Source organism: Arvicanthis niloticus, chromosome Y, assembly GCF_011762505.2.
Source record: "Arvicanthis niloticus isolate mArvNil1 chromosome Y, mArvNil1.pat.X, whole genome shotgun sequence".
Lineage (NCBI taxonomy): Eukaryota > Metazoa > Chordata > Mammalia > Rodentia > Muridae > Arvicanthis > Arvicanthis niloticus.
Window position 1 is genome coordinate 4,744,292 of NC_133431.1, and position 11,354 is coordinate 4,755,645.

General features: G+C 38.6%; 1 non-coding gene across 1 annotated transcript; it reads right to left on the reverse strand.

The window, feature by feature from the left end:
- Nucleotides 1-2,186: 2,186 nt before the first annotated feature.
- On the reverse strand, nucleotides 2,187-2,343 carry LOC143437407 (U1 spliceosomal RNA). Its single transcript, XR_013106898.1, has one exon. It is a non-coding gene; the product is annotated as a U1 spliceosomal RNA (small nuclear RNA).
- Nucleotides 2,344-11,354: the final 9,011 nt, after the last annotated feature.

Sequence of the window (11,354 nt, forward strand, 5' to 3'; positions counted from 1 at the left end):
ACAGAATGCTTACTAAAAACTAAAGAAGTTGCCAAGAGTACATGTGTTACACAAATCACCCTATAATTTACAGAAAATGGAGAACTAGTTGTGGGATCAGAGGAGGCTCTGAATGTGTGAAGTCCTGAGGTGGGCCTGCCCCTAGTTAAGTTCAGAGAGATAGAGAGGCCTTTCCTCCTCAGGGAATCTAATGCAAATGTTATAGTGTGTGCAGAAAATGTCTATCATGGCATTCTTCCCCCTCAGCCCCCAGATAGTCACAGCCTAAAGTCAACCTCCCTACACACAGCCTACTCCTATAAAGATCAGCTAAATCCTTTGAGTTTGAGGCCAGAAGATCCACAGAGTGAGTTTCAGGACAGCCAAGGCATCCTGAAGTGTGTGTCCACCTTCTTGCCTGTTATAAGACACGGGAGAGACCCTTTCTTTATTTTATGTATTTTATATTTCATATTTTATATTTATATTATATATTTTTTATTTTTTTAATTTTATATTTTATATTATGTCTTTATATTATATTTTATGTATGTAATTATTTCATATTTTATATTTAATTTTATATTTTACTTTACTTTTATTATTTATTTTATATTTTATATTTGATGTATTATATATTTTATTTTTATTTTATATTTTATATTTATGTTTTATATTTTACATTTTATATTTTATTGTACATATTAAAATTTAAATTTTAGTTTAGTTTATATTTTATATAATTTTTTTATATTTTATATTTATATTCATATTATATTATATATAATTTATTATATTTTATATTTACCTTTATATTTTATATTCTTTTATATTTTACTTTGCTGGTTCCTTCTCTAAGACCTGATGTGGCCTGGTCTTCAGTTGAAGCATTTTGTTATGAAGAACTTGTCAACAGCTTGCTTGAAATGAAGGATACGGAAGAAAGGTGTCCAGTGCTACCTAAAAGGAGTTTGAAAAAGTGAGGGTATGTGAGGAGATTTCCACAGGTTCACATGATCACAGGACTTGTGATTAAAGGCATGTGCCATGAATTATTGATCATTATCGGTCATCAACTAATTGATAACCAATATTGATAATTAATTATTGATCACCATTTATTGATTATTGATTAGCATTGATTATTGATCGTTATTCCATCACCATCATCCCCTGCCTCTGTCTTCTGAGTGCTGGGATTAAAGGCGTGCGCCACCACTGGCCGGCAAACTTAAAAATTCTTACACTTAAGATGAAGAGCAGAGAGCTTGTGCCTTTGGAAATCGGGAAATGGTTATGGCTTGAAAGTTTTAAGTATCATAATGAAAAAAAAGTTGAAGATGCTAGAGCTCGCTCCAAAGTCACCGAGATGTCAGTGGTAGAGTGTAAGGATGCTGGGCTTGAGTTAGGATGGGAAGCTACAGAGCTTGGGGACACCATGCCTTCTGTCGGTCTGCCATGCTCAAAACATGCACTGTCCTCCACGGAGGCCTCTGAAGCTTTGAGAACTTTTCTGCAGCAACCTGTTTTAACATTTCGGTACCTTTCTGCTAATATTTAATTGAAATTAAAAAGTCAAATATATTTTTCCTTACTCAAGCTTGCTCCTCAAGGCTTGCTTAGCCTTTCTTATCCCAGGACTACCTGCTCAGAGGTGAGCCCATTGGTGACCCAGATCCTCACCAATCTTTTTTTTTTTTTTTTTTTTTTTTTTTTTTTTGGTTTTTCAAGACAGGGTTTCTCTGTATAGCTCTGGCTGTCCTCTAACTCAGAAATCCACCTGCCTCCGCCTCCCAAATGCTGGGATTAAAGGCATGCGACACCACTGCCAGGACTCACCAATCATTAAACAAGAAAGTGCTCCTTAATTTTTGTATTTCTCAGATAACCCATTTGTGTCGACATGAAACTAGCTAGTCATTTCCAGCGTGCACACTATAGCTAGCCAGTTCCAGTGTGCACACTCTAGCTAGTCAATTCCAGCGTGCACAGTCTAGTATAGTTAGTGACCACTTAGCTTTCTGGTTTGTTGGTCAAGGGTAAAACAAGTAAGTTGCCAGTGTAATGACTGTTTACACTGATAGTAAAAACCTTAAGACCCAAGAATCACAGCACACCTAAAGGTTCCTGGTTTTGCTTGGTGTAAACTGGTAAATAAACAGTGAAATAGTAGAAAGGACAGAACACACAACTCTGTTTTTATACACCAGGGAAGCGCACAAGTGCAGCTCGCCCACGACCACAAATTATGTATCTGGGGAAATGGCAGGGATCAGAACACTGCCGCGTGTGAATGCAATGGGTGAACATTGCTCTGAGGAAACCACTTTCTTGATCATAGTAACTCTCCTGCCAGGTAAGTATGCCTTCCTGACACCCAGAAGAGACTCACACCCGCCGGCGCTCCACCCTTAACGCATGGTCACTTCGTCCCACCCCGTGGCGGCCTCCCCGACGCACACGCGATCCCTGAGCTCCATTGACACCCGCGGACTCGCTCTCTCTCCCACACCCTGGCGAAATCTCTCGCGTTTTCCCAGCGGCTGCGGCCGGGGCGGGCCCTGAACGACCCTCATCTGCATAAACCCCGCCCCTGTCAGCACTCAGAGGTGACAGTCACATCCCTAACTTTCGCTGCCCGATTCGCGGGCCCTGTTGGACTTTCTCGCTTTGCGCAGCGCTGGAGGGATGAAGGACCAGAGATGAATCATCTTGCATCGTCTCCCATCCCTCACTAGCCGACCTTCCCTCCCCCCGCATACCTCCCCAGGTCCCAGCATCCTTGTGGCTGACTGAGGTATGGACGAACGGACGCCCATCTGCTCCAAGTCGGAGACTGTCGTCAGGCAGTGCAGGAGCCAGCCCTACCGCAGAGGTCTCCTCCTTACAAAGATCTCCCAAGGCTAGACCCTCTCTGAATCCCAGCCACAGGACTCAATGGATGGCCATCCATTCTCTTTCATCAAAAACTCATTGGATTCTCTGTAGAATTGAAGAAGATAGTCGCTTCCTTTGTCTTTGATTTTATTTATTTATTTATTTACTTATTTAACTATTTATTTATTCATTTATTTATGTATTTATTTATGCATTTGTTTATGTATTTATTTATTTATTTATCTCCTCCCTGCGCTGCTCCGACTTGTCTCCACCGCCGTAGTTTAAAGGTCTCCTGATTTATTTACCTGTCACTTTCTGTGTTCTCTTATACAGAAACATCATGAAACTGACATTGAGTTGTAACGTCAGTATGTGGGGTTACTCAAGTCTGGGTTCCTGGCCCAGGGGATCCAATATGCCCTCTCTGGACCTCCTCTGACTCACACACATATATGCAAAATAAAGAAGTACTCTTCGTGTGTCTGTGTTGTGTGTGTGAAGGAGGAGCGGGTGTGTGTGCCACAGCTTGCGTGTGGAAGTCAGAGGACAATTTGTGGTAGTGAGATCTCCTTCTTCAGTGTGGGCTCAGTCAGGCTTGATGGCAGCTGCCCTTACCTATTATGCCACCTCTCTGGCCCCTTGAAATCTCTCTCTCTCTCTCTCTCTCTCTCTCTCTCTCTCTCTCTCTCTTTCTCTGTCTGTTTGTGTGTGTGTGTTTCTGTCTCTGTCTCTCTCTGAGACAGGGTCTCTCAACAAAGCCCCGGCTATGCTGGAGTTCATTATGTAGACCAGGCTGGCCTTGAACTTACAGAGAGTCTCCTACCTCTGCCTTTCCAGTGGTTCAATTAAAGGTGTGAGCCCCCCCCCCCACACACACACACCAGGCTTTTGTTTATTTGTTTGTTTTGTTAAGGTTTCTCTAGGTAGCCTTGGCTATCCTAGAACTCACTCTGTAGACTAGGCTGGCCTTTAACTTGAGAGCTTTTGATTAACTAGTTGATCCAATTTTTAAGTCCTTGCTTTTTGGACAGTTAACCAGTAAACAGATACTGGTGACATAGCTCAGTGGTTACAGACCATCTGCTCATTCAGAAAACCAGTGTTCAAGTCCCAGCAAAGACATGGTGGCTCACGACAAATGGATCTGATGCCCTCTGCTGGCATGCAAGGGTACATGCAGAAAAAAAGCCATCTAAATAGAATTAGCAATCCGTTAACCAGTAAAAGGCAATTTCACTTAGACAATGTTACTACTGCTTGGTGAGGTAACCTGTGGAGTGTCTAACACTTGAGTTGTTTTATTTGTTATTTAGGGGAAAAGGGCAAGGGATCTATTAAGTTCTACTTTCAGAATAAGCTGGGGCTAAGAGATGGCACAATTGTTAACAGTGCTTGCTGCTCTTGCAGAGGAGCAGAGTTTAGTTTGGTTACCCATTGAACCAGAAGCAGAAATTTTAAGGCATATTTGGAGTAATATTTAGTACACTTATCCATGGTTTCAGTTACTTGCAACTATAGTCCACTTCAGAAAATTGTGTGTGTGTGTGTGTTTGTATATGTGTGTTTGTGTGTGTGTGTGTGTGTGTCAGCTCTAATCAAACAATGCTACATGGAAACATCCAGAAAACACTCCATAAGTTTAAATCAATACTGTTCTTATCTGTATGTTGTCACCTCTTATCACATCACACTATTTTGTCAAAATGAATCATCCATTTTGCTTTATAAACTAGAATAGGGTCCAGACCTTGGGCACCTTTGACATCATGATAGGAAGCTGAGAAAAGTAGTCATACACAAGCCTGAACCTCTTCTTGCCTCTGCAGCAGTCTGCAGTGTTTATCATTTATTGAAAAGCCTCAGGTGTATGGGGATCATGAATTGCAGTCAGGATTTGCTTTCAGAAATGCCATCTAGGAGCCCAATGAACAAACAGAAAAATGTACAACGGTAAACATTCTTTTAACATTCAGGTCTGACTTTGATTTTTCGTTTTGCTACTTAATTCCTATGAGAATTTAGAAGGGGTAGAGGAACCATTCTGGGCCTTGGTCTTCTTATACACAAAGGAGGATACTAGGACTTCTCTTACATGGTGACTGTACAGATCAGCTGTGATAACCTTTATGGAGCTTAGCTCTGAGGACATAGATGTTCAGTACATCATAGCTGTTTCCCTTATCCATATAAAGTTGTCTTTGACTAAATTCACATGAAAATGACAGAGGAATTGAAGGCCAGCAACAGAGTAAGCCCCAAAGACTAACTTGTAACCAAGATGGCTACCTAGCAGCTTTCCATCATGCAGGACTGAATCCTCCCTGCAAAACAATGGTGAATTGGGGAGGGTATTCATAATAAAAAAAAATGTACCTGGCTGCTGCTTCCAGTTGTTCTTTCCTATAAAAAGAGAGAGAAAGAGAAAAGGACCCATAAATGGCATGAAATAGTTAATCTTGCCCCAAAGCCTGTCTTAAAGCTTCATGTAGAAGGTAAAATAGGATAAATGAAAAAAGAAACATTTTGGAACAGGATGCTAGATATGGAAGGAAACCAAGGGATGAGGCAGACTTTGCCATGTGCCCCATGGCCCTGCCACCACCATTTTGTCCTATGCTCCCAAGTTTGTCTTAGCTGCTTATTCATCCAGGAAGTGGGTGACTGCCTACTCAACACCAGGATCTGTCACTCAACTTAGATGGTTTGTTTTGCAGTTGAGGCAGATAAGGACACCACGACTACCAAATGTAGTTGCTATACTCCCATCCTTCTCTACCATCATTGTCAGCAGTGTTTACTGCTGTATTCACAGCAGTGTTATTTCATGTCTTTTCTCTCATCAGCTATTATTGTAAGCTCTGGTGTTTTGGATGTGTCAATTAAGCCTTACAACAACTCTAAGAGCAACTACTATTGTAGTACTATTTTTTTTTTTTTCTGTTGAGAGAGTGGAGGAACAAAGAACCGCATAAGATTTCAGATGTAAAGCAGTAGAGTTGTGATCCCAAACCAGGCAGTGTCTCTCTAGAATATGCCCTGTAGTGATGGAGTACAGCACATGCTGGCCACATATTCACTACTCGGAGCCTTTGCTCAGCTTTGCCTAGAATTTTCTACCCCCTTTCTCTACATAGAACAGTCTTGCCAATCCATCAAGTCCACTGGGCTGAGCCTCAATCCAGACAGGCTGTTCTAGCTCTGGGGTGACCAACAGTGGTTTCCTAAGGCTGTAATTTCAGAACTTGGTGTCTTTCTTTCTTATTTCATCTCCATTGTGTTTCATAGACCCCTCCACTCAAGACTTAATCATCATCGATTGAATAAAACTGCTATGAATCTGGTACCAAGACAGATACAGTTACTTCTTACTTTATTTCACACTCACATCAACTCCTTCAGAAATGGGCATTGTTTATACAAATATCCCTTGAGCCCACCTCAAGATGATGTACCAAAGTACCACATACTTCTTTCTAAAATAACTTTTTTTTTCCCAGACTCAAAATGGAAAGAACAAGAGTATTGGCAGAACTGGGCTGTGGTTTTTGTTCCAGCGGGTACCTGCCAGATCACATCAGGTGTTAGTCTCAGTGTTCTGACACTTCAGTAAGAAAAATGGCCATAAGGAAATGACGAAACAGAGGTCCAAGGGAAATCACAAATAAAGACAAAATTTTTTTTTTCTTTTCCTTTTTTTGGTTTTTCGAGACAGGGTTTCTCTGTATAGCCCTGGCTGTCCTGGAACTCACTCTGTAGACCAGGCTGGACTTGAAGTCAGAAATCTGACTGTCTCTGCCTCCCAAGTGCTGGGATTAAAGGTTTGAGACACCACTGTCCAGCTCAAAGGTTCATTTTTGAAAATAGATTTTATATGACAATACAGTAAAATTCTCCTTGAGGGGGGAAAAATAAATATTTCAAAAATTAAGGTCTGGTGAGAGATAAATGAAGCATCTGTTGCCAAACTTGATGACCTGGGTTTCACCAATTCCCAGGTTCCACAGGGTAGAAGGGGAACTGACATCTGCAGCTTGCCCTCTGGCCATCACATGTACACCGTGGCATCCCCCTACCAAACACACTAAGTTCACAGCCACACAGTGAATTTTAGAGCCCTTCCCTCAACGGTATATGAGTTTGAACAAAAATTTCCCATAGTCACCCTAACTATTGGCTCTGCCCTCACTCCAGTACTTTCTGACTTTAGGTGAGCTATGCTGTTGCTCTCAGACTCAGCTTGAGGGTAACATAAGAAATTCTCTCAATGGGTTGTTTCAATGAGAGATGATTGTTTCAATGCAATGAGAGGATGTAAAAATACTTACCAAATTTACTTGTGCCACAGACCAGCATTTTCAACAATATTCAATGGAATACTGTAGTGTTGCAGAATACTGGAAGATGGGTCTGCCACAGACTGGTCTTAAGAGGCTAGAGTCACTTCTTTTTTTTAAAGGTTTAAAATATATAATATATAATAACGTATAATGTATAATATATATAATACATATAATATATATATTTGATGAGTACACCATAATTGCTCTCTTCAGACACACCAGAAGAGGGCACCAGACTCCATTACAGATGGTTGTGAGCTACCATGTGGTTGCTGGCTCCTGGGAATTGAACTCAGGACTTCTGAAAGAGCAGTTGGTGTTCTTACCTGCTGAGCCATTTCTCCAGCCTGAGTCACTGCTTGTAAATTCAGAATATACATCAGCATTGCAGGGTCTCAGACAAGTCCTAAGAGCAATGCTTTGTAACCCTTGCTCTTTGGAAGTGGCCGGATAAACCCATGCAGTGATTATGGAGATGAAGGCCTACATCCCAGGACTCCAAATCTTATGAATTTTCTATAGGGAAGGTCTCTGTGTTTATGATGACTCCTGTGCACAAATGCATTAAAGTGGGGTGGTATATAAGCAATGTTAATTGTGTCGGAACTTTGGAAAGTTTGTTAATAACATCATCTTATAATAGATATTTTATATTGTTAACTTGTCTGGTCTCCAAAGCTCAGCAGTTTCCACTTAAAAGCTTAGGACAGACACTAGAGTTCTGGCTTAGCCCTTAGCTAGGAATCTGCCCACTATTCTGACCTCCGTGGACACTAGGCACATGCATGCATGCATTCGTTCAAAACATCTACACACATGAAAATAAGTAAATTGAAGAAGAGGAGGAGAAAAGAGAGAAGAGACAGAGAGGAGTGAGGGAGGGAGGAAAAGAAGGAAGGAAGGAAAGGCAGCTTTAAGCAGACCACAGAAATGAAAGCATGTTTTACTGTATTTACTTAGGATGACCGCGAGGGGGCGGGCTTTTCTAATGGTAGCAATTTAGATTAACAAGTTTAAAGGTGATTGGAAAAGAGGGAAGAATGTGAAGACATGATAGTGTTTAAAGTATTAAAGCCGCTGGGCAATGGTGGCACACGCCTTTAATCCCAGCACTCGGGTGGCAGAGGCAGGGGGATTACGGTGATGGAATAACAATCAATAATAAATGCCGATCAATATTCAATAATCAATAAATGGCAATCAATCATTAGCAATACTAATTGATAACCAATAATGATCAATAATTAATGGTGTACGCCGTTAATCCCAGCACTCGGGAGGCAGAGGCAGGGGGATTTCTGAGTTCGATGGTCTACAGAGTGAGTTACAGGACAGTCAGTACTACATAAAGAAATCTTGTCTCAAAAAACCAAAAAAGAAAAAAAAAGAAAAAAAAGAAAAAAAAAAGAAAGCAATGTATAAGATTATTATATTAAAATAAATTAGGAAAGGACAAAATGTAAAATTTATGGATGGGAAATGATTCTAAAGGCATCTAGAAAAAGTTCAACTAAATTTTTAGCACCGGAAAGGACATCCTGACAGCTGAAATCCAGTGAAGGTGAGGGTGGAACTGAAGGAAAGACCTAACATCCCTGCCCTCCTCATCCAGTCCTGCAGCTGTAAATTGTTATTATTAATTATTATTATTGTTTAATATTATGTAGAAAAGACCTAACATCCCTGCCCTCCTCATCCCGTCCTTCAGCTTTAAATGATTATTTTCAATTATTATTATTTAATATTATGTAAATGTCACTAACCATCAAAGATATAGTTCACTACCAGACCTCTCTCCTGAATGGCCGAGTTTTACCTGTGCACTAGGACATCTCCACTTCGGATCTATTCTAAGGCAAATTTAACAAAGCACTAACCAAACTCCTGTATATAAACTATTTTGACTCTGAAAACCTGTAACATGTGAAGTCTTTTCCAACCATTTTAACATGAACCCGTCCTTTTCTATTTCAGGCTCAAAAATCTCACGAGCCATACCATTCTCAGCAATTCTAATTCTCACCTGAGGCAACTCCATCTTTACTTGCTCCTGTAATACTCTCCTAATGCTGTGACGTTTCCTGACCACATTATGATCTGATCAACATTGTCAGATTTAATACACAGCCAAGCTCACATCTATGATAAGATCATGCTCAACATACATGTATCGTTCAAAATAAATGTGTAATTCCTGACAATAATCGCATGTGATCTGCCTTCTCTCTAACTCATATTCTTAGCGTTTACTTTTATTTGTTACATTCTTGACTTTCTTGGAACAAGTTAGATGAATCCCCATGTCATGATTTAGTATGGCTCATTTCCCCTACTTGAAAACAAGTCTAGATACTCTGGCTATATATATATATATATATATATGGCAACACATATATATTACATATATTACATACATATATTATATATTACATACATTGTATAAATTACACATATATTACATACATATATTACATATATGACATACATATATTACACATATTACACATATATATTACATATATCACATACACAGATATATTATATATTACACGTATATTACACATATTACGTGCATAAATATTAAAGATTACACATATATTATATATTACATATATTACATATATTACATATATTACATATATTATATACACATATATAAATTATATATTATATATTACATATATATTACATATATTACATACAGATATATTATATATTACACACATACATTAATATATGTATAATATAATAATATATACATATATATTACATATATATAATATATATGCAAGATTCTTCAAATTTATTAGTGAAAACTAACAGACTATGTTTTTAAAAACAGCATATTACCTGCAACCTACTCCTAATCTCTGTTGGAGTGACCTATGCTCCTTATTAGAGGATCAGTGCAGTTCTGCAGGGGCTTGTACTGCACAGTGCTGCACTTTCTTTTTGTCCTTTTTAAATTTTTTCAGACAATTACATTTCCCCCTTTCCTTTTCTCCTATATACTGTCCTTCTTTACTTTTTATTCATTTCCTCAATGAATCTAGTTGTTGCCGTGTGCCTCTGTGTGTGCCCGTGTGCATATTCCTAAGCACATAAATATTTCCTAAGTAATTTACATTTAGTAATTCAGTATTATAAAATGAACAGATAAATGTCTTCACAGCTAGGTGTCTGTAAACAATATTTTGCAAAGGGCAATTGTATTGTACAAGAAAAGTGCTGAAATAATTAGTAGGCAATTCACAGAAAAGAGACTCTTAAGGCAATGGAAAAAGAAATCACATATGGTAAGAAGGAAAAAAATGTAAATTATATAAGAAGCATATGTAAAATTAAATTAAAAAGTATATTTAAATATTAAATTAAAAATTAAAAATGTGAATTATATTAATGTCCATTAAGTAGACAATGAGCAACACACAATTACCAAATACAAAAATGCAACAGAACCTGAGATTTAAAAGGTAGTACGGTTGGGACTGGTGCTGTATACATCTAATCTCAGCCCTTGGAAGGGGGATCTGGAGTCCAAATCTGTGAGTTCAGTCAGCTTGGTCTACATAGCCAGTTCTAGGTTAGCTGGGGTTACATAATAAGACCCTGGGCCAAAAAGAGTTACAAGAGGCTGATTAATCAGTGATGAAATAAAGCATTTGCCTGACTTTCTACCTCAATTTTTGACTTTGTACCTCAAGTACAGAAACAAGTCACTTCTGTGACAGGGAAATGTAAACACTGATAATATAGTAAATAACACTAGGTGTATAGACATTAGACATTTCCACTTAGAGACAAATGATAGAAATGAAAAAAATATAGATGTAAGATTGACTTCAGAATAACCTGGAGAAGCTGAGGTAGAAGAAAGCAGATGGGACTCTGCTTTCTTTCTTTAGACATAAACACCAGGAGAAATCAAAATCCTTGCTTTTTGTAATATTATTTTCTATCATTTATTATTTTAGATGTTTAATAAGAGTACAAGTTAAATTTATTATGGTTAATCTAATCAGCTTTTGAAAGCATGTCGTGTACATGCTTTAAATAAAAATACTGCCTCTGATTTAAAGGTTCTTAAACATGTTGAAAAAAGTCAAGCTTAATACTATTCAGTATGTTGTAAACTTAAGAACAAAACCAGTTGAT